The sequence below is a fragment of the Chelonia mydas genome, chromosome 22 (assembly GCF_015237465.2).
Source record: "Chelonia mydas isolate rCheMyd1 chromosome 22, rCheMyd1.pri.v2, whole genome shotgun sequence".
Classification (NCBI taxonomy): Eukaryota; Metazoa; Chordata; order Testudines; family Cheloniidae; genus Chelonia; species Chelonia mydas.
In genome coordinates this window covers 18,895,809-18,919,557 of record NC_051262.2, presented here as the reverse complement: position 1 = coordinate 18,919,557, position 23,749 = coordinate 18,895,809, and the positions used below count along the sequence as shown (strand labels likewise).

The 23,749-nt window shown below is 49.2% G+C and overlaps 1 protein-coding gene across 6 annotated transcripts in view; it reads left to right on the top strand.

Moving 5' to 3' along the window:
* Positions 1-23,749, top strand: part of BCL9L (BCL9 like) — a 166,368-nt gene that overhangs the window by 74,954 nt on the left and 67,665 nt on the right. For 2 of the 6 annotated variants that reach the window (XM_043533967.1, XM_043533968.1), the window contains exon 4: positions 1,572-1,707. The exons of 1 other annotated variant lie outside the window; for it this stretch is intronic. The gene's annotated coding sequence lies outside the window, so the exon portion shown is untranslated. Of the gene's footprint in view, positions 1-111; positions 889-980; positions 1,708-23,749 lie in introns of those variants that run through there. 3 more of the 6 variants (XM_043533973.1, XM_043533969.1, XM_043533971.1) reach the window with 2 other exon arrangements.

Here is a 23,749-nt window from a genome sequence, read left to right as displayed (position 1 = left end):
ACTGGATGACCCAGTAGGTACAGTCCTTTAAGAACCTTCCTTTGCTGAAGAATCAAAGTCAAGAACATTTCCTCCTTGTTGAGAAAAGTGCTGGCATTTGGTGACATCTATGAGCCATGTGGAAAGGACTGTGAATGTGTAAAGGACTAACCATTGCTTTAAACTGGAATAGGCCACAATCTGCTAGAATTCATACCAGGCGGGAACAATTCTGCATTGGTGGGGAGATGGACCTGAATAGGGATTTTGGTGACCCGACTGTAATAAAACACTCAGAAAAGGAAAGACTTAAGCTTTCACAGCCAACAGTTCAAAAGCAAATAAAGGATTTAGGGCCTGATCCTGAGAGGTGCTGAGTACCCCCAGTCTCCACTAAAGTCAGTGGCAGGATTGGTCTTTTAACCAAAGTAGGGATCCTGCCCTCTACTAGAATCCTGTGGAGAGTTTTCATATGATCTGATCATTAGTGAGTCAGATCCACAACAGCAACAAGGAACCTCCCTCTTCATTGTCAGATTTTAATTCACTCCCAAGCGAGGAGTTGATAGGGGCTTGGGCTCTCTAGGGGCTGCTTTTAATTACTGTGCCAACCAAGCAGGAGACTTAGGTGCAGATATTTAGCTGATTTGCTAAGTTTGCCTACATGGGGGCTGCCTGTCCTCTGTCATTAGCTTGGGCAGCTTTCCTGATATTTGAAAAAAACTCATTTCTCTTCTTTTACTCCTAGGAACAAGCAAGAGCACCAGTCCTGAGTGTGTAACTTTGAAAGATTTGCTCTTTCAGAGTTTCCTTGATTTAAAAAAAATATATATATTTTTAAGGCTCCTCATCAATGTCCTTCGAAAACTTTGCCTCTCCTGCCATTATTTCTCTGGGCCATAAGTGCAGGTGAGGCATTTAGCAATGGGGGTTAATTGTTTCCCATCATCTCTTTTTGCAAGGTGTTCCTCTCAGTCAGACCACTGGGAGGCCAGAGGAGGAGACCTAGATTAGGAAGCAGTTAATCAGTGGAAGAGGCAAACTGGGGCTTTTATTTTGACAGGGCACTGCTTGGCTTCTTGTATGAAGGCAAAGTGAATGATCCTGTTTCTCCAAATGATTATTCAGACTCAGGAAGAGAAAGAGGGAGAGAAAGGAGCACTCCATACACAGAGGTTTGCCCACTTTATAACAGCATCCTCTGAAAAATACAGAGATTCTTAGCTGGAGGGATCTAACAGACAGTTAAACAATAATAAGGATCAAGAGTGGGGAAAAAGAAAATTGTGGAGAAGGTTCCTGTAACTTCAGGGTGGCAAGAGGGAAGTTGCTGCTAAATATCAGGCAACCAGCAGCCTCCCCCACCAGAAACTGAGTCTGAATTCTCCTCAAGTGAAAGTGAAACAACTGAAGGAGTGAAAGTGTGTGCGAGAGGCAGAGTGTTTGCAATGTGTGTGTGTGCTGTGCATGTAGGTGAGACTCCAGTGTGTGTGGAAAGAGCATGATCCACTCCCCAGAGCCCCCTGCAGCTGGCTGGAAGGCTGTTGGTGAAGAAGACCATGAGCCCTGACTGCATGGCTGTCCCCCAGCAGCTTCCAGATCCTCAGCTCCCCTCTAACAAGCTTCACCGAGGAGACAGCTGCTGAAAAGCCCAAAGGAGGAAAAAAAAGCACAGGATCACTATGGGAAATACCTCTGGCCTTTCTTGAGACCCGGAGCAAGAGAAAGGTAAGTAGTCTCCCAACCACTTTCTTTCAATGCCTGAGTGTTTTGAAATGAGAGGACTGTCCTACAGGCAGATCCATTTTGTATGGTGTAGTGATAAGTCTGGGGCTGGGCAGGGGGGGTATTTTTTCCACCATGCTGCAGACTTCCTAGGTGTTTTTCTTAAAAGATTGGTCAGAGTCCTAATCTTTATTTTCCCCAGGAGACTGCAAGGGCCCTTGTGGGGAACTCCAGTTTTGTTTTCCTCTTAGATTTGGGAGGAATGTGGTGTGCCTTATGCTTAGGATTCCTGGTAGCAAATGAAGACCTGTAGTTGCAAATGTTTAATTGTTTTAAGTTTAAAATTAAAGGTCGTCTTGCTTTTTTGTTCTTGTTTGTGAGGAAGTAAGTGCCCTCCCCTGCTGCCTGTTGGTATGCAGAGCTGCTCTGGGAGCTCAGCTTGGGCTGCTGACTTGGAGTACAATTCTATGTGTCTGTGTGTTATTTTTGTGAGAAATTGACAGTTTCTTTTGAACATCACCTCAAAGCCCAGATCTTTGATTATGGCTGTCATTTTCAGTCAGCCTAGCTGGCAATAGGCACGGGGTGATGGACAGCACAGGCATCCAGTGACTGGGTAGAAGTCATTGAATTGAATCAAAGTACAGCCAGTGTGAAGAGAGCAGGCAGGCCCTTTGGCAACTGAAGGTTGGCTGCGTGGCCCCAAAGGCTTCTGGTAGCTGTAGTCTTTTTCCTTTCTCTTGTTTGTCTGGCTGCTCAAGCAGAAGTCTTTGCTTTTCTCTTCATTTTTTTCATGTGTTCAGAAATCATGGTGGGCTGCAGGCTGCTGTGCATAGAGACTGAACACAGGCCAGTCTGAAAATGCAGCATGGCAAAGTAATAGATTAGCGCCTGCATCTGGCTTTACAGAGGAGTAATCAGACATTGTACTACAACTCCCATGGGGCTGTTTGTTTTTAGGGGGTAGAGGTGGCAGAATTGAGAGGTTCCTATACAGAGGTGACAAGAACTTCTTGTGGAAAGGGCACTGGCCTCAGAGGAGTCTGGATGTATTAGGTCGTTTTCCCAGTATCTCATTTCTGTCCCTTCTGCTCAGTTTGCAATGTGCAGAGGGCACTTGTCTACAGCTCTGGAGCAATGATGCAGGGGATCTAGCCCTCTAAATATTCCTGTTCCCTCCTCACTGCATGGAGAGTTTTCTGACTTGGGGATGTGTGGGACAGAGGCCCTGTCTGCGCCTCCCTTTCTCTGGGCACATGATGAGCCTCATCTCCATTCTCTTTGGCCCTTGGTGCTTAGTTTTTGTGTTTGGAGACTCATTCTCTTAAGCTGCAGTGCTTCCCCTTTGCAAGGGCACTGTCATTGGCAGCAGTTCCAAGAGTGGGGACAGATTATTCTCATTGATGGCTCTGCTACAGGTGTGACAGGCTTACCTGCCGTGCATCCAGCCTTCCCCATGTGCTCCAGGCCTGGCTTGCTCTGTCTGGGACAGATCTGGGTTTCACAAGTCTTCGCCAGTTTGGACCCTGGGGTGGCTTGGAACTGGGGCCCATTTTATCTGGAACTATCGAAGTTCAGGTAGAGTCTGGATAAATGGCTCCAATTTTGGCCAGTCTCTTATCCGTGAACTAGACAACAGGGAAAAGCTCTCCCCGTTCCCTGGAATATCATACCAGGGTCTGCTCACTGTTCTCACTTGGGAAGGAAGGATACCTGGTCAGTTTGCAAAGAGCAAAACTCCTTTTTTCTTCCGCATTAACCTTCCCTCCCCCATCCAAATCCACATTAATGTGCCCTTCACTGTTTTGTGTTGAGGAGGTGGTGAAGTTGCCTCAGCGCTGCTTTGTGCTAGCAGCCACTTGCTGGGGTAGAAACATGAGAGGGCTGCATTTCTGTACATGTAAGTCATGCTACATGACAGGGCATGCTGTTGTGGTGTAGTATGCAGCGTCTGTATGCCTTAGGGAAGTGCTACATGACATGGTGTTCCGCTGTGGTGTCATACACCTGCGTCCTGGGCACGTAAGGCAGAGCATTGCCAACACTGAAGGCACAAACAACTGCACACCTAGGACTGCGTTGCTGCCTTTGCAGAATGGAATATGAGGGTTTTAGCTGCTTACTCTTGACCTGTGGACTAGTCTCCTGTGAACACAGCCCTGATTTCTTGCCACCCTTTCCAAATGCTGCTTCACACCAAGCAGGAAATAATGACATGCCATCAATCGCAAAGTTCTTTGCAAAGGAGGGTGTGCATTGTTCTCCCTACTTTTATAGAGTGAGGGAGAATGAAACTGAGGCACAGAAAGGGGAAGTGGTTTGCCCAAGGTCACATGGTGAGTCTGTGTCAAAACTGAGCATCCAAACCCTTAATACTATAGAAATCTTTTTTTTACATCTAATCTACCATTTCTGATGGACATAAATATCCTGTGATGCCCTCTCCTTCCTCTCTTGTTGTATTGCATAGTGAACTGAGGAGAAATCTATCATGTTTTTCACAGTTTTCGTGCCTTAATCATGTTTCAGAGTGGCAGTTTCCACAGTATGCGTCCGATGAAGTGAGCTGTAGCTCACGAAAGCTCATGCTCAAATAAATTGGTTAGTCTCTAAGGTGCCACAAGTACTCCTTTTCTTTTTGCGAATCATGTTTCAGTTCTCTCTAAATCCAAAACCGGAACTTAATCTTTTTTTGGGTGAGGATTTTTTGGAAGAATATCAAAAATATACTTAAAAGAATACAGGCTTAAAACCAAGATTTTTTTTTTTTTTTGTTAACCCTGTACCAGGAGGCTAATAACGATATATATTCATAGACTTTAAGCCCAAAAGGGACCATCATCTAGTCGGACCCCATGCCCATTGCACAAAATATTACTTTAAAGCTTTCTACCTATTAACTCATCTCCTGTAAGATGGGTCCTATTGGCCCATTTTACAGATGGGGGAGGAAAGTGAGGCCCAGTATTTGAAGTGACTTACCCAAAATCACACAAGGCAGTGTCAGAGCTGAGATTAAAACTCAGGCATTACCGAGGGTGCTTGAATAATTTGTAATAGTGAAGTTTCTGAGAGCCAGTGAACCAAAATGTAAACGCTGTATATGATGGAAGCCACTTCAAGCCAGGGAGTGCGGCAGCACGCCTAGTTCCAGCACCTATGCGAGTTTGTAGCTCGCAGTCCTGTGCTCTAATAGCTAGGCAATGCTGTCTCAGTGTAGCTGCTGACTGCATAGAATGCATTGGGGCTAAACTTTGCTTTGGTTCCACTGGTGTAAATCTGGAGTAACTCTTGACTGGGCCTGGGGCCACGCACTGGACTTGTACTTGTTTGGGACCTCTAAGACTTTGTCAGCTCTGTCTGTCTCTTTTGCGAACAATTCAACCCAGTTTGCACAAGCTTCTCAAAGTTTGGTATTCTGGGAAGGGATCTTTGCCTTCTCTTCCCCCCGGGAGTCCACCTTCTTGCCAGCATCCCCTGGGTTCTCACCCTTCCAGCTCTACTTCCTGAGTGAGGAGGCCTGAGGGGGTTATTCCCCTTTTATCACAGCTGCTGCTCACCTAGACAGAAAGCTCTCCCTTACCTCACCAAGGTACCTCAGCTGCATTCCTGGCCCATGCAGCCTGGAGGCCAAGGGATTTTTCTGCAGTTATTTTGTCTGGGCTTAACCCACCCCCACCCACCCCAGGCCTGATGCATCTTCCCCTGTCAGGTACCATCGTTGCAAAGTCCAAGTCACTGCCAGTCTCATCAGCATTTCTTGTGCCTGGTATTTTACTTATGGCCAATATCATGACATGTTTCCCTTTGCTGCCTTAGCTGGTGGATTCAGGCTCATCTGCTCTGGTGAGTGAGGCTTTACCCATCCTGTGCTGTTGTCTGCTTGTTTGCTCTCTAAGTGGCTGTCCTTGTGGGGATCTAGAAGTAGAAATGAACTCTACAGGTGGTGGACTGGTTGGACCCATCCCTAGTGGGCAAGGCAGACTGGCTTCCGGCTCTCCATTCCCCTGATGTCTGTCCATTTCAGCTTTGAATGTCTTGAGTAATGGACACCTAGTCCCTTAGAGAAATGATTCTTCCATGGAATGAGTCTTCTGACAGAATCTTCCCCTCCTTTGCTTGTGCTCTTGGACCTATCCAAGAATCACAGCCTTGTGGGCAGCAATTGTATTCCACTACCAGTCATCTGGTGGCCAGGGCAGACAAACATAGCTCTCTTTGGCTCTTTGCTGCTGACTAATCATTTCCAGACCCTTCACTGTCACTGTTGCTCTTCTGTAAAAACATTTTCCAGTTTGGCACAAGTTGGGGCTCATTTTCTACCCATCCCACATGCTGTGGGGACCATGTGAGGCTTTGCTCATCCATTCTCCCACTCCTTTGTTCAGGTAATTCTAAGATCACAGAGCCATGATGGCATAAGATGGCCATGTTGGTCACCTTGGATGTCTGCCCAGAAATACCCACAGTCCCTAGTTTCAACTGAACAGGACCCTGGAGGTTGCCCTACAGCTGTGGTTTTCCACATGGTGGTGGTGGTCTGGCAAAGACCCAGAGTTATATCAGCCACTGCATCCTCTCCCCAGGGTGCTGGACCCTGCCCTTGCAGGGGTAGAGACTCAGGACAGGTCTGTAATTAAAGCTGTTGCTGGGATAGTAATCTCTGTTAGGAGTGTGTGTGGGGGGGGTTTAAAGACATTTTTATGCCAGCAAAAGCTTTAGTATAGATGCAGTGATGTGGGGGATATGCTTTTGCAGATATAGGTTAGTTTGTTTGGGAAAGTGGGGTAAGCTATATTGGCAAACACACTCTTTTCTGGCATAGACTAGGCCTTGGTCCCCACCAGTTTTCATCCTACTACAACCTGATTTCTTTCCCTCCTGTGGAAGGTGCTGACTGTCCAGTGCAAGTTCTGTGAGCTGTTTGTGTCTCACTTCTCCACAGGGTTGAACTTGTGAATCTGTGGTTAAAAATGACCCCAGAAGTCACTGGTTCACACACATCTCAGAGCAAAGAACCTAGAAGTTTGGCTGTTGCTTTTCCTTCTCCATTTCTGATAGTAACCATAAGATCTATTGGTGTGGGCTGGGGATGAGGAGGGGGGAAGCAGGGAAGGCTGAAAATCAGGATTCCTAGAACCAAGAATTGAATCCATCTATGAGGTGCTGGTGTGACCCTTGGACAGGTCATTCCTGCTCTGGGTGCCTCAGTTTTCCATCTGTGTATACCTCCTAGGGAGTTGTGCATGTAAAGTGCCTTGCGTTCCTGTCTGAGAAATGCTGGAGGAGGGCAGGGTGTCAGTCTCTGTGCTGATCTCTGTTGTCCTTGCCCAGCCTTCCCTTGTGAACCACAGCTGGCCAAGTCACATGGGCCTTGTTGGAGACTCTCTCCCAGATGGTATGTTTCCACAGGACAATCTCCAGGACACCTGCTTGGCACCAGGCAGCTCCCGTGGATATCCATTTCTTTCCTGTCCTCTGTCAGACCCAGTTACCAGTTGTGGGTTTGGGTACTGAATTACCTCTACCTGGGGTCACCTCCTTGTGGAGCCTGTACTGCTGCAGGGCTATTCCCTGTCAGGAGTTGGCGCAGAGGAAGCAGTTAATGTCACTGGCACCTGCTTTTGATTTAAGGGAGAGCCACGTAATCAAGGGGCGGGTTGCCAGGAACCGTGCACGTATCCAACTTCCTTGGAAAGCGGGGTTGTGTTTGTGAGTGCAGCAGGCATTCTGTTCTCCAGTGCAGAAGGAGAAGGGAGCTTGTGCAATGCCAGCCAGGCTTTGTCATGACTAACCAAGACCTGTGCCGATTCCCAGAGATCAGGACAGTGAGATTCCATCTTCCCACCAGGTCCAAGCAGGGCTCCCTGCTCCCCCTCTGCTTGGCATCCAGCTTCCTACTTTGTATGGGTGGGAGTAGAGCATTGTTGAGACCTGCCACGTATGTGCTGGTGCCTGGGTTATGATGTGGGCTGTGAAACATCCTTGGGACTTGAATAGTTATGAGAGTCCCCGCAGCCAGTACTCCTGCCCTGCTCCCTACAGTATGCCTTGCTGGGAGAGGCCAACATTGGAGACTCCTTTGGAAAGGGGCCACAGCCATGGCCAGTGGGGTTCTTCAGTGCTAGTGTCAATTACAAGGAAGCAAGGCAGAGGAGAGACTGGAGAGTCCTGTGTAGAGCAGGGAGGAAGTGACATCCCATTCTTTTCACAGCAAGGAGCTGGTCACTGGAGGTGTGAAAGTCTGTTGAGGGTTCTCAGACTGTGAGTGGTGGGCAACGGGGTGCCTCCTTCATATACTTAGCTGTTGCCTCCTTCTGGAGGGGGGTGGGGGGGCTTTTCCTCCTCAGCTGACAGGGTCTTGATGTAGATAATTAAATGGCTCCTCTCTGAGCCCTGATTTACCGCCCCCCCCCCCCCCCCCACGCACAAATCCAATGGAACCATCCAGGGTGCTGTAAACTGGGGAGACTGCCTCCCTCTGTATCAGGCCTGCTGTTGGAGGGGAAGGGTGTTCTCTTGGGGAGTCTGCTCCCCTCTGCCCTTCCTGGCAGAGTGGGAGGGCAGGCCAGGCTGTGGTTCCAGCAACTCTGGCTCTGCTGCTGTTGAATGGGAGCAGAGTGGGAAGGACCTGTGAGGGGTGATGGTTTGGGGCTGGCACACAGTGAGAATGGGCCATGCATCCTGCAGCACTGGTACTTGTGAGCAATGAGACGTGGTAGCCATGCCCAGGAAGCAGTGGTATTGGCTGTAGCTATAAAAGTCTGAGCAGGATCTCTGTGGTAGGGATGGGGCTCTGTCTGTTAGGAACTGTGAGTCCCTCCTGTGGCTCATTCCCTTCCGCTAACACCCCCCCCCCCCACACACACACACACTTCCCTGGGGACAGACATCTCAGCCCTGGCTGTTCGGCTCCATCTGGCTTCTTTCCTTCTGCAGTCTCTGAGACACTCAGGCCTCTGTCTGGGCCACGGGATCTGCTCCATGCTAAATCTATCAGGGGTGGGAGAAGTGAGTCTGTTCCTCAGTATATGAGGTTCCAGAAGACAGTGCTGGGACCTGCTTGTCTTCATGCTGAACAATAACAACACTCAGCTCTTCGGAAGCACCTCTCAGTTGTGGAGCTCCAAGTACTTCATAAACCTGAATCCTCCCAGTGCCCCTGGGAAGGGAGCAGCCGTGCTCCCTCAGTCTTCCAGGTGGGAAAATCAGAAGTACTGAGAGTAGAGAGAGATTATTCAGGCTCACACAGAGTCAGTGACAGAGCAGGGATCAGAACACAAGAGCCTCAGCTCAACCCCCAGCTCCTCCCCCTAACTCCTACGGCCTCCCAGAATGGGGGATAGAACCCAGGAGTTGGGGCTCCCTGGCTCTTACTGCTAGATCCCACTTCCTCTCAGAGCAGAAATAGAGTCGAGGCCTCCTAATCACCAAGGTGGCTTGAACCCCAGTATGCATTCCTGAAAGTTAGGGGGCAATGAGGAGCCTGCTCTTGGGTTTTCGGCTCTGGGGCTGTGGCTGATGCTCCCCAAGGTGATAAGCAGCTCCAGGAATTGGCTGCATTCTGTGCCTGGGGACGGGGTGTCTCCCTGGTTGATGAGAAGCTTCACTGGAGCCGAACCCTGGGCCAGGAGCCAGGTTGGCGTCCTGTGCCAGAGAGAGGGCGAGACTTGAAAAGTGGAGCCAAACTCCTCCTGTGTGAGAGATGGCCTGAAATACCAAGTGAAACCACAGAGTGCTCCTTGTTCTGCCTATGCCTGCTGGTCTTCCCTTGGCCTGAGGAGTGTGGGAGGTCACAGCACTTGGCTGCTGAGGAGCAAGCAGAGTCCAGCAGAACATATGGGCCTTTCTGCTGTCTCCCAACTCTCAAAGGTGCTTGTTGGGTTGTTTTTGTTTTTAACCTTGTTACTCCTGTCTCTCTGTCCCTTGCTACTACTAGTGCAAGAGCCTTCTCCTCTGTATCTCCTTCTGTCTGAAACAACCCATGCAGAGTTGCTCTCTTACAGCTCAGCTGAAAACCTGTCCTCTTACTTGCCTCTGCCTCTTTAAATAATGAAACAGAGGGAGAGGAATTAGCTGGGAAGTGTCTTGAAGACATAGTTTGTATAAAGATGCTGCACAAAATATTGAATGTTTACAGACTTTATGCTCCTTAAAATGTAAGCAAAGGAAATGCCAGGTTTTGCTTGGGTTTGTGTGAGTACACTGTAGCTTCCTATGTTACTGGGCTTCCAGAGACTGGCAGTGTTAACATTCGGCACTGTCATGATCCAGCAGAGAATCTTGAGTAAGCTACAGAAGTAGGCAAGTGTAGTCTCTGTTTTACAGATGGGAAACTGAGGCAAGGAAAGAGGAAATGACATTGCCAAGGCCATAGAGTAAGTGGTAAAGTTGGGGATAGGCCTTAGGAGTCCTAGCTCCTGATTCCTCTGCAGTGCTGCTTCCCACCCACTTTCCTTCCTATATGTCCCTCAGGGTCTGAAATAGCCACTTGTAACCAGGGGTAGAGTACGGGTCTCTTTGCCAGCTCTCTGAGTGATTCAGCCCAATGATTTCTTTTGGGAAATGTCGCAGTTGCTGTGAGGCTGTCTGGCAGATCTCTGCACTTGAGGGCTGAAGTCCTGCTGTGTGCAGTGTGGACCTTGGTCTACAAAACCAGCTGTGGTGCTGCTGCAAGGGAGTGCTCATTAACTGTGTTCCCTACTGGCAGCAAAAAGCTTTCAGTTCTCCCCAGGGTGTATGCAGAGGTTTCCACATCCCATATGCGGCAGGCAGGGACTTGGCTACTTTGGCTCAGGGGATCGCAGTGCCTTTGGTAAGGAAGGGAAATACGAGATCCTGACTGAAGAGCTCACCAGGAGTACTGGTGCAGAGGGGTGTTCTGTTCAGTTAGGCTTAATAACCGTGGATTCTGGGATCCAAATACCTAGGTGTGTTCAAAGCATCCCAGCGGATGGCTTTGCTTGATAAGTGGTGTGCCATGTGTAGGAATTGGGTAGTATGTCTTGAAATAGTTTGTGAACCTTCTCATGGTGCTCTGTGTTTAGCACCCTGTCAGGGAAGCAGTATGTCTGTGTGGCTAGGACCTGCATGTTATGTATAGTTAGTAAACAGTGATTTGGACCTCCCTGTGCCTATGTGATTTCTTCATGTTACATTTGTTTTCCATGGAGCCAAAGACACAAGAGAGTGTTTGTTGCACTGCATTCTCCTGAGGCAGAGAGGGCTGGGCATGCTCCAGCAAAATGCCAATCCCTGTCTCCAAATAAGGCTGCATCCTTGTTTGGGGGAGGAAGCTGAGTGGCTGGACTTTGCCCCAGAGCATGGTGTTTGTGGATCTGAATGTTGGCAAGCTTGTCAACTGAGCGCCATCCTCATATCTGTGTTGAGTTCCTGCTGATTTCACCCACAGGTCCAGTCATCGCATTTTTGGTGCTTTCTCATGTGAACATAACACCAGTGAAAGGCTCCAAACCCACCGTCTTAGAGATTGGTGTCTTCTCTATCTGTGCAGAGCAGGAGCAGCCTGGGCAGAGGCAGGGCAAGTTTCCCCCACACTAGCCCTGTCAATATAACTCATCCCAACTTGCCAGGGACATGATGTTTCCTCTAAGAATCTTCCTGATCTATCAAGCTTCAACCCGTAGAGCCAAATTCAGTCCTTTTGTAAGGGGGTGTAACTCCACTGAAGCCAATGGAGGCTGCACTGCCTGCAGTCAAGATGTATGTGGCCTGTCCTGGCTGTGGTAGTTGCCCATGTGGTGGATTCTCCCACCTCACTTATATCCAGGAGTGATAACTGCCCTGCCAGGCCTGTGTCAATCAGCACATCATACAGATAAAGATTCGACTGAGCATTTCAGTTTTCTTTAAAAGCAAATATTGGTTTAACTTGCTCAGTGGATACAATGATCTCCTTCTCTTTCTGACCTAAATGATTGTGTGGTGTTTTTATGCAGTGGTAAACAGCTGTCATGGTCCATGCCAGAGATGGCTGCTTTTCAATAGTGGGTTAAGTGATCTCTGCCTCATTCAGTTGGGTACTGAAGTGTTCTAGGCTCCTTAGGGATGATATAATGTGAGGCTCTTGTCATTAGTGGGCTTGGGATTTTGAACTTGGACTAGGCAGGGCACTAAATATGCATAGTTTGAGGCTTTGGGAGACCCAAATGTCTGAGTGTTCTGAGAGCATAACTGGCTGGGATGGGGAGGAATTGTTTGGGGTGCTCCAAGGGAGAATGACTAGGAGCCAGGGGATGAAACTCCAGGTGACTTTCTGACATGAACTGTGTAATGCCCTGTAGTGTAGCTGCTTTCATTCCTTCCCTTGGTAGGAGACAATCCTGCATTGGTCCCGAGTGGAGACTGGGTCAGACGAGACATGAGTGGAGCTAGTCTGGCCACAGCTTAGGCTCAAGCATGGGTGGTTAGACTGAGCTGAAAGCTGCTTGTGTCCAGTGTCTGCACAGCCATGTTTGAACTTCTCCCTGGCAAGGAGAGAGAGAAACTGGGGAGAGAAACAGGGCTGGGCTGAGCAAGTTTCTTCTGCCCTCCCTGTCCTTTGGACATAAACAGGGCAGCAGCTCCGAACTCCAGAACTGTCACTGAGGACAGCTTGGGGGCCTTGGTGCTGGTGGTTGTTCAAAAAATAAGTTTTGCCTCCAGAACTCTCTGCCTCTCAGGCTGTGATGTTTTTGAGGGGGGTGAAGCTGTGGTTTAGAATGAGCCCTCTGGATGGCAAGAAAATTGCTGAGTAGCTGGTTTCCAGGCTGCTGAGGACCAAGCCAGGGCCCAGCTTGACTGCCAGAAGCAACAGGCTTGGAATTTCCTCTGCCTGGTGCCAGGTCCTCTCAGGCTGGCCACTGCACTTCTGATGGGGCCAAGGCTCTTCCAGAGCCCCACGGAGGGGTGTGCTCCCAGAGCAGGGTGGGTTACACTTAGAACCTCCCCCCCATTTTTGGGGCCTGAGAGAACCTCCCCGCATTCTTGGGGCCTGGTTTCTATTTTCTTTTCCAGGGTCCAAGCTGTTTTGAATTATGCAGCCTGCACCTCCCGCGGGGCTCCCGGAGCAGCCGCCTAATGAGCTGAGCTCCTGACAAACTTCACTCTGGCTCTGGCTGCGCTCGGAAAATTTTACAGCCTTTTCAGAGAAAGGAAATGCCAGTAACGTCTGTCTCTTCTTATTTTTATGAGGGGGTCCCAGTTGAGTGGGGGATGGGAGGCTTGGAAAAGAAGACAGGAAGGATTTTGTATAGCACTTATGGCCGTAACCCGCTGCCCCCCTCAACCAATGTGCATTGGAGTGGGGATGCTAGTGATTGGTGCATGGTAGAGTGAAACTGTCATGGCTGCACCCTTTCAGAGCTGTGTACAATATGGGGTAAGACCTGTAAAGGGCCATGGGGGTGGGGAACATGATGGAGCAAAGGAGATTTCAGAGACTTGTGCAGTGGGAATAGGAAGTACCTACTAAGCAGTGACAGGCCCTGGGGAGGCAGGAGTGTGAATGATAGTGGCGTGGGACCAGGCCACCAGCCTGGATTTCATGAAGTACTGAGCCCCTGTGTACCTGAGCCTCTGGCTTTCTAGTGGGAAATAGTTCTGTGGGGACAGGCCCAACAGCTCCCCTTGTCCCCTGCAGCGCACAAACCACCTGTCATCTGTTGCTGTGTGCTTAGCAGAGCTGGAAGGAACAGTGAAAGTTCGCCCCCAGCTGGCATACTGCTGACTCAGTGGGAGGGGAGGAAAGTCTCAGGTGCTAGGAATTGGGAGCCACATATGGGTGGATAATTTTGCATTGATGCGTGAACTTGTCCAAATGCTCCTCACACAGACAGTGGGGAACTCTGCTACTGGCTGCCAGGATAGTTATTAGTAATTTAATCTTTGCTAATTATGTGTTTAAATGAAATATAAAAAACAGAGTTTTATTATTTCTACTGTGGCAGCACCCAGAGGCCTCACCCTGCAGAGTCAATTAGACAGTCCCTCCCCAGAATGCATTAGTGACATAGTTCCGGGCAATAATCTCATGGGGAGAAAGGGGTCAGGAGCAGCACGGCCCTTCTTGACACAAGGAAGTCCAGGAGCCTGGTCTGTTCACAGATTGAATCTGCTCCCCAGGTGGCTCAAAGTCACTCCAGAACCCAGGGGTGACTAGGATATAGCATGTCTGAGTGCACTGGTGGTGAAAGGTACCAGAATATTATCTCTGGAGACTGACATCCTCTCTATTCTCAGAACATGGGCAGAGCAGGCTGCCCTGTGTTGTCCTGCGAATGGGCCTCCCCTTGTTATGGAGTGGTCTCAACTAGAATGAAAGGGAAATGCAGACTCTCTGGGACCTCTGTTGAGACTGCCAGCAAGGGATCAGTTGTGGCATGGTCACTATCTCCTGGAAGCCACCAGTTTGCTTATAGGTAACCATTCAACAGCTGCCAGCTGGTCACATTGGTGTTGTGCTGGGCTGGATTGGAGGTGGCAGCCTGGAGTTGAAAGTCTCGTGTTAAGGAGGCAGACCTTGTGAACTCACCCACTCCTCTGTGAGGGGCCCTTTGGACTAGGATTTAGCATGGTCAGAGTGTCTGGGCAGGGGGTTGCCCACGTGTCCATGCCTTGTGATCAGGCTCCTACCCTCGCTGTGTAGCGGCCTGACATGCAGCTCCTACCTTGTGTGCATTCGTGGTGTCGCCGGTTCCTTTCTCATGGCCCATAGGGATCTGTGGGGAGGGGATGGGGTGGAATATATAAAAATGCAGCTGCCTGGGGAGATGCACAGCTCCTTCTCTGGGTGGAGAGGGGTTTCTGCATGATCTGTAGGTATCAGCTTTTGCTGGTCAGAGTGAATGAGCATCAGATGTGGGCAGTGCATTTCCCTGGGTGGATGAAGTCTTGTGTTGGTCCTGCTCTGAGGGCTTTGTTTGTTATTTGTGTCAGGAGCGTTGCTCTGGGTGGCTATTTGATGTGGCAGCCTCAGCAAGCCTGGCAGCCCCCAAAGCAAGTTGAGGAGTGGGGAGCAGGCACCAGAATTGTGCCCCATTCCTTCTTTCTGCTGCACAGGGGCTGGAGGGTACACCTCCCCAGGGCAGTGAGTGATGGGCCACCTCCCCTCCCCAACCTGGGAAGTGAGCAACAGCCCCCCACTTTCTCTAACAGATTTTATGGGTGGAATCTGGATTTTATTGGGCTAAAGCTTGGAGACTGGGTGCTCTCAAATCGCCCCCTCCCCTCCCCCCCAGCTGCAGAGTATGAATCCAGCCATCTCAATGTTTCCTCGCTGAGAACCAGCACTGGACCTCCCCCTTCAAACTTGCGGCTGCCACTTGTGTCTGGTTTCAGGGGAATAGCAGGGTGGGATGGGAGCAGCACGGGGTCCCAGGTGCTCCTGGGATGTGACGTGTTTATTATTCTGCAATGTACCATTTTACATCAGAACTAGCATGGTCTGGGGCCTGATTCTAGGAGCAGCTAAGTACCTGTAGCCCCTGTTGATGTCTGCACTTCCAGAACTAAAGCCCAAGTGACTCTCAGGTCATGCCCGGGTTTGGGCTGAGGCTCAATACCTCTCAGTGCCACTTGGTGAAGGAGTATTGAGTCTGTACTGGGTTATCTTCACATCAGAGTGACAGGGCTGATAGCGGGGGAGTGGAAAAGTTTGGGTCTGAAAAATGAGGGAAGCAGCCATTCTCTCGGCAATGTAGGTACTTTGCTATAAAGCACAGAACTGGAGGTGTGTTTATGAGGGCACTCTGTGTATGTGAACACGTGGGCGGGGGGAAGTTTCTGGATGCATGTACATACAGTCAGGGTTGGGTTTTTTGTGTGTTTGGTTTTTTTGGGGTTTTTTTTTGCGTGCCATGTTGGCTTCTGGCAGTCTCTGGAAGCACAGTCTAAATGACCTCCATTAAAGCCCAGAGTCGGAGACAGACCCTATCTGCTCTCTTGGGCAGAGCTGTGTTCACCAGGGCTCTGCTGGTTTCAGGATTCCCTTGAACATGGTGCACAGGAGTTGGTTTTTGGCCAGGAAAAGGATGGGTTAGTCTGTATCCTTGTCTTCATGGAGAAATCCTCCCTCTGCACCACCAAAAATCCAAGACTGATGACCTCCACTGTGTACATAATCAAATTCTGAACCCTGTTCTACAGGGCCTGTTGTAGAAAAGGCCTTGGAGGGGTTTTAATGACTCTCTCATTGTCTGTTACTTATAGAACAAAATCTGCCACCTGAGTTGGTTGCTGCTGGGTTTACAGAAAAGAGCAAACTCCTCACTTTCCCCCACATTGGCCTGCTTCTAGCTTTCGCTCCTTGGGCAGCTACCACTGAACGTGTGAAGGGAGCCGCTAGGGCTGTGAGCCACCAGACTTCTTCCAGAATGGAAGCCTTGGTGGGATGGCACAGCATTGGGGTGGTTGGGCATGAAATGGCTGTTGGCGTGTGAACCCGAGGCCTCAGAACATGCAGACCATGTGGTTTCAAATGGCTGTATCTGTGTGCTACAGTGTCAGTAACTGCCCTGGAGACTCGGAGTTGAGACTTCTCCAGGTTGACAAATATCATGCTTTAAAACAAACAAACAAACTAAAAATTTCAGCAGATTTTTTTAGTTGCATGATGCCAGCAGTGGCTTCCCATTTTATAGTCTTAAATTGCTGAAGTGGATGTTTTGTACTTATTTCTTAGTTTCCTAATTGTTAGTAGAGTTTCAGTTTTTACACAGCATTTTTTTTCTACTAATAAGTTTCATATTTAAAATTCTTTTCTATGCTGAAAAGATAAGTCCAGGCCTTTCATTAGCATCCTTGCTGTGAGAACAACACAAACTCAAATGCAAAACAGATAAGCAAATAGCTTGTGCTATATTTACAGATGGTAACACTTTCTGATGTATTGAACTTCCACAAGTCAGTAAAGTTGCAGTGCTTTGACCAGGCTTTGCTCCTCCGTCGGCATTTGCATGCTAACATCAATGGGAGCTCCTATGTCACTTCAGGTGCTTTTGAAAATCTCAAGGTACCGTAGGTACCTAAATATGGAGTTAGAAACCTATTTTTGAAAATTTTGGGCCTGTGTATAAGAAAAGTCACAATAATTTTGTTAATGTATTGAAAGTCTAAACTTTTCTTTGATAATTCTGAAGCTGTTTTGTTTTGAACTAACAAAGATTTTATGCCACTAAGAGAAGTCTCTAATAAAAATAAAATTTTAGCTCTTGATTGCTGCTAATGCTTACACATGACAGTCGCTGGGACTCTTCCTCAGAGTAGTTTCTACTTAAATGTTTGCAGGGTCAGGATCTTAAGTTTCAATATTTTGTTTAGCCAGTTTTGTAAAATTAAAATAAAAGCACCTGTGAGCTGTGGCATTTAAAATCCCAGCATAAATCATTCAGTTTATTAGAAATTTTAATCTAAAGTTGCAGTAGCACAATTTTTAGATTAATTTCACAAAGCCTCAACCACATTTGAACAAATCTACTCTGGGACTTCTGGGTTCTCTTGCGGACTGTCACTGCCTTGCTATATGCCCTCTCTGTGCACCAGTTTCCCCATCTGTCAAAGGGGAGAATACTTGCCCCTCTCATGTGTTTGCAGGTCCTGGAAGGTGTTGTAGTGACACTGCAGCGTCTATTCTGCACTCTGTATCCATCTCACCAAAACCAGCTGGAACAGTAAGTTGCCTTATGTGGTATCTGGCTGTGATTGGGGCATGGATGAAGGTGGGCTGAGGTTCAAATTGGGTAGGGCTGCAGTGATGATTGGTTGCTTGGAAGCAGCAGGAAGTGGTGGCAGGGGTAATATCAGCCCTCCCCCTGTCTAGGGAATTTCCACCTCTTGCTGCTTAGGTTTGCAACCTAAGGCCGTTGTTGGCTGGGGCCCAGTGGGATGGCTGGGTCTGTAGTTGCTATTTGTAGCTGTATTTGTGACTGTTGTCAGGGCACTCAGTGACTCGTATTTTCCTTCTTGTATAAAGTAGAAGAAGAATTAAGGTAATAAACACACCTGGAAAATGATCTGGAGGTGCCTGTTGCTCTTATTGTTTCTTCTACCCTTCCATCACTTTATGGGCAACAGGCCTTTGCCTCCTCATACACGCATCAGCTGGCTATAGTGTCTGACTTGTTAAACTCAGCATTCAGCTCAAAGTCTTGTTTTTCATCCGTCCCAACATGAGGGTCAGATGGATATGACCATGGCCCTGCCCTGCCCCCACAGCAGAATTATGGTTGTCCAAACTCTGTTTTGCATCTTGGTCTTATATCAGTGGGAACATTTCAGTTCACAAGGCTAGTTCCAAATGTATGTCTCTTGAGTCGAGGTCTGAGGAGGAGAGAGATTGGGATCATAGCTCAGAGCAGGGGGAGCCCATGCTTTGCCCCTGACCCCAAAGGTACCCTGGCAACTTGCTAGGAATCACAAGTCCCAATTTAATTTTGCATATCATTAACTTTATATTGAGAATCCACACCTGCCCTGATACTTGCTGATGCCTCCATCTGCCCCAGGAAAAGACCAGGAATTGTTTGATATGAACAGCAGTGGAAACAAACTGAGGGAGACCACACAATCAGTGATTGGGAAATGGGTCTGGGAGTCCAGACTCCTGGGTTTCATTTCAGGTTTTACTATGGAGTCCACCGTGTGGCCTTGGCCAAGTCTTCCCATCTGTAAATGGAGGGCAGCTATACTTGTATTCAGGGTTTTAAGGTCCTTGGGAATAATACAAGCCATGAGAGGGGAATCTGGCCTTTTTGGGCTGTTTAGTCTCTGCATCTATGGGGGCACATGGGCTAGGTTCAGGATTTCCATCACTAATGGGGGCTCTGGTGCCATGGAGTGGGCTCTCTGCCCTGGTGCTATCTCCGCTCCTTATCCCCTCTCCATACTCTCTTCCCCTGGGACTCTACATCCCAGGTGGCACAAAACAGAGTCGAAAGGTAAAGTGGGGGCTGAGATCTAGAAGCTTCTCTCTGCCACTGTGCCCAGCAGGATGCGTTACTAGGGAGAACCTCAGTGCAAAGCTTCCCCAGGCTGCCTCATACTGCAGCAAGGGAGCAAACCTTCTCTACCCAGAAACAGGAAACCAGAACCACGTGGGCTGCCTTAGAGCCCAGCTGATACCTCACGTCTGCAGAGAAGGGACTTGGCTTGGTCTAGATTCTCTGGCTTCCTGCCAAGGAGCTGACTGCTGCATTCTGTATCATCTGTTTGAAAAATGGAGGGGGAAAACACAGGCCTTCACTCCCAAGTGTATGTGGGAGGGGTGAAACTGTAAACCTGAATAGTCCCTGACAGGGGTTAGAATTGTCTAGTGCTTAAAGTTGGGGACTGGGAGTCAGGACTCCTGGGGTCTTTTCCTGTTTCTCCTAGTGACATACTGTCACTACGTCAGGCATCTATGCCACACCACTGTGAGGTGAGGAGGGGTTTCAGTAACTGTCTGTTGGTTACGTTGAAATGCGGCAGAGTATTATCTACTAGGTCTGGGGGGCTCGGGCCCAAGTGCAGCCCTGGCACAAGGGCCTGCAGCTCCACCGAATACACTGAGAGAGCCATTTGTGCTGTGTCTGCCTGTGATTCCTGGTGCAGGACTGCTGGGTTTTATTGTGGAGCTCTTCCCTCCTTGGATCTAGGTTCTCCAATCACTGTCCTGATCTCTTTCTCTGACCCTGAGTTCAGGGTCCTGGGATTTCTGCTTCACATCTCGCACAGCAGTGGTTATTGGAGGAAAAAGGCAACTTAAGTTTTCTCAGTACAAACTGTCATGTTTGTTCAATTACAATGCAGCAGCAGTGGCACAAGCCCCTGCCTCCTTCCTATTGCTGGCCTGGAGCACGGTGGGCCTTTGGCGGACATCTGCTGCCTCCTCCCCCAACCACCTCTTGGTAGGCAGGCCACAATGGCTTCCCACTGAACTGAGTTGCTCTTTACATCACTCCCCCACCCCAGCCAAAGCTTCCGTCCACTCTGATGGGCTCCTTCACTGGACCTTGAAATGGTGGTTTCCCTGGAGCTGGCTAATATCCAAGCAGCTTTCCCTCTCATTGAATGATAGGTTAAAAATCTAGGGAGGAGGATGGAGGCGAAAGGCTTCAGGGAGCCTGGGTGTCACTTGCTCCAATCTGGCTTGTGACAGGCAAACCTCCTCCAGGCTAGTCTCCAGTTGGAGCCCGGGGCCCCAGACATACGTGGTCTGGGACATTTGGAGCTTGGATTGGTTTGGCTGGAGTAGATACAGGTGGGGGTCAGATGTGAACTTAAGGCCACATACCAGAGTCTGGTGTCTGGCTCAGACGTATCCCATGGGGGGTGGGGTTGCCAATACAGTGTGTTGCTGCGGCTGCACAACTGGTCCCTTTCCCCAAGAATGAGTGTCTGTTTCCTCCTACTATGTCTAACTGGGGCAAGAAACTCTCTCATATTCCCCCCACTGCCCCCCGGTGGGCTTGAGAAAAGCAGTTAATGGATCTCTTCCCCTGTGACAGTGACCTGGAGACTCAGTGCCTACACAAGTCACAGAAGCAACTCCAGTCCCCCAGCCTTGGAGTGCTTTTGATTATTATTATTTTGGCCTCTTGCTGCGCTGGGTCCCTGTGTGCAAACATACAAACGCTCCAGAGTGGTGGCATTCTGTGAGTATGTACATGGGGCTCCAAAGGAGGGGAAGATGGTGGTAGTCTGAAGTCCAACTTTTGCCTTCTCCCCAACCTTCTCGTTCCTTGACACACATTCACTGAGGCTCATTAGCTATAGGATTTGTGCTTCTAGCCTCAAAGTTCCTTTGGAGATGGGTATGTGCCTGTTGGGGTGTGGCCTACGATGCCATCCCAGGTGCAGCTACAACAGAGACAAAACGTGGTGGAGAAATGGAAAAATCTCTTGGGAATTCAAGTTCCCATCTCCCTGCAGGAATTTTAATGACAGGTGGGAGGAGGGGGAGTATGACCTAGAGTACTGTCACTAATCACCATTATGTAACCCCTCCTCTTAAGAGAGGGTAGGGAAGAGCAAATAACATAAAGGGGCAGCTGGCCTGTGAGCTTTGGAACAGCCCAGGGGTGAGATGCATGGATTGTTACTCAGAAGAAATGGTAGAGGATAAAAGAGGGTGCAGCAGTGGTGACTGTAAAGGTAGGTTTGGAAAGAAGGAGCTAGAGGGATTGCAGGTGGGCAGAAACATGAGAGTTTGGAAATGAGGAGTGAATGGATGTGGTGGGGGATTTGCTGCTTTGTGGAGGGAGTAGCATGATGTGTGTAAGAGAGAGGTTCAACAGGGCTTTTACAAGAAGACACAAGTCTCCAGGTGGAGGGAGATGGAGTTGATTTTGCTCATAGTTACCATCGTCTTTTCAGTTGGTGCAAGGAGGTGGAAAAGCCCAACAAAAGCCCCTCCAAGCTCAGAGAATCCACTGCTGACATACAGAATAAAGTAACCGCACCTGGCACATGAGTTATCAATGACATGTCACACAATGCCCCTCAGTTTGTCTAGCAAAAAGCCTGTGTGAGGGAACAGTGCCACCCCTTGCCAGCACTGGGCACCGGGCAGTAGCGGAGGGTGCACTTAGAGGCACAAGAGAATAGTTGAATCATACAGGAACATACTTAGCTTGGCATTAGAATGAGACCAATAGGTGGGACCATTTGGGGGAACAAGGAAGTGATGAGGTAATTAGATCCATGGCATTGACCTAAGCAACAGCTAGGGTCTCAGTGTGAGAGAAGGGGGTGTTTCTGGGCTGGCAGCAGAGGCTTTTCAAGGGAAGGGCCATCTTCAGACATGTTGCTGGGCCATGGTACTTAATTACCAGGCACCAACAATGAGTGTGGTCATGTACAAAACCAAGAAGGAGGTGCAGCCCCAAAGAGTCTTTTTTTCATTTTGACAGGGACTAGCAGGGCAAGGATGGGGCCCTGGGGGAGGGGGAGACATCTGGGCAGTTGGTGGGGCCAGGGCCTGGAGGGATCTCTTTGCAGCTGGCCAGGGCACTGCAGGGAGTCCCGTGCAGCTGGCAGGATGGGAGCAGGTTGAGGTGTATTTTTATATTAACTAAGGTGCTGAACTGCAATGGTTGGGATCAGCCCTATTGCATTAAGGAGGAAGTGAGTGGGCCATGGTCAGAGGAAGAGCTGGGATTAGAACAAGCCCATCCTTCTTGATGGCACCTTTGTATGTAAGGAAGATGAGGAGAATGAAAGAGCCTGAGGCCCCTAGGAGATGGGTCTGTGTGTGAGTTCATGTGACACGTGAGGGATGCTTCCGAAAACCATAACGGAACTCTCTGCCTCATTGTTTGCTGGCAGATACTTGGCTGAGCTGGGGGCCAGAAGTGCGCGCACATGTCCCTGGGAAAGGAAGTCGAAAGGCTTCATGAAGCCAGGCTCTTGCCTGAACAGGTGATCCAGGACTATAGCATTGGAGGAGTGAGATGGCAAAGCCCTTCCCACACTCAGTCAGCTGAGCTCTGTCCCAGAACCTGGAAGGAAGGAACTAAAGAGATAAGGGAACCTAGGCAGATGGTGTTTAAAACCTCCCCTTGGAAATGGGAGTGGCATCAGCAGCCTGAGGAGAGGCTAACAGACTTGTGTTTACCTGAGATGCTGGGGAGAATCAGAAAGTCCATGTAAAGATCTGTTGCTGGTCCAAAGGGGAGCACAATGGAGCAGAAAAAAAGCCATCTTGGATATTGAAGTTACTGTGGGGGAAAGATGGCTGGTGTGGAGACACCAGGGTTAGTGCCAAGATGGCTGCTGATGTTGGCATCCTTATCTCCAAGCTGGAGGAAAGAGGGCTTGAAAGCTAGAAGCCAGTACTCCTGGGTTCTCTCTGCAGCTCTGCCTGTGCCTCCTTGGCCCATTTGAGATGCAGTAGTAGGATTACATGGGAGTTATGATTCTAAAGGTCTTTGAGATCTGGGGTAGAAGGCACTGGACAGAGCAGAGCGTTGTTCATACTGATGTTAGGAACCCATTGCACGAGGGAAGATCAGTGAGTGCACAGAGTGTGGCTGAGCTCGGAGTCTCGGGACATCAAGGGCCAGAGGCCTGTAAGAGAGTGACTGGGGTAAATCGGGGATCTGTGGGAAGAGGACTGTAACTTTCAGCATACTATCTGCAGTGGGAGAGGGAAGGCTCTGTGTCAAGGCCTAGGGGAAACAAACCAGGAACCAAGCTTTTCCCAAAACGCTGGTCACTTAGCTGTGTTCCTGGGAAGGGAAGCATAGGCCACCATTTCCAAGGGGGACTGAAACTATTTGAGCTGGTGTGCAATGGGGGTGAAGGAGGTGCCAGCTCAAGTCCTGGGAGAAAGGACCATGCGTGGCAGGGATTTCCTTACGCAGGAGCATAGGACAATCCTCCGTGAGCGACGGGGAGGAAGCACTGTCTCTAGGGATTACGCTGCAGGGTTCTGTGCTGTGCTGGAACAATGGGTCCTGACCCAGATGGGGGCCTCCAGGTGCTGCTGTGATTTTAATGTGTGGGAGGTGGGGGTTTCAGGGAGGGCCAGACCCATTGGGCTGCCTTGTTCTTCTTCGAGTTGATGCAGCCATGTATTCTACTCAGCCAGTGCACCAGAGCCAGAGAATTTTCCTGGAAGTACCTGTGAGAGAGAGTGCTTGCAGCTCATCTCGTAGCATGTACGCAGCACTGCCTTGACCCTCCTCAGTTTCTTCTTACCATCTGTGACCGGAGTCAGAGCTCTGTCTGGTTCCTAACTTCACAACCTCTCTCTTCCTTGGTAATTTTTTTCTAATTGTATTTAGTTAAGTAGTACTCTTCGTATAGTTTTAGTTAGACTTAGCACTAGTTAGATTTAGTTTAAATATTTCACCAATGATGCCCTCACCAGGGTTTAAACATTGTCCGTCATATGGGGGAATGATACCCAACAACAATCCCCACACACGATACTTGCTGTGCTTTGGCAAAGCCCACACCAAGGAGTGGGGTTCAATTTGCGAATCATTCACGATTTGTCTAAATCTTTGTCTAAAGAACTACCTGGTCAAACAGGCCATGTGACCTGCTTTGGCACCAAGGCCCTCAT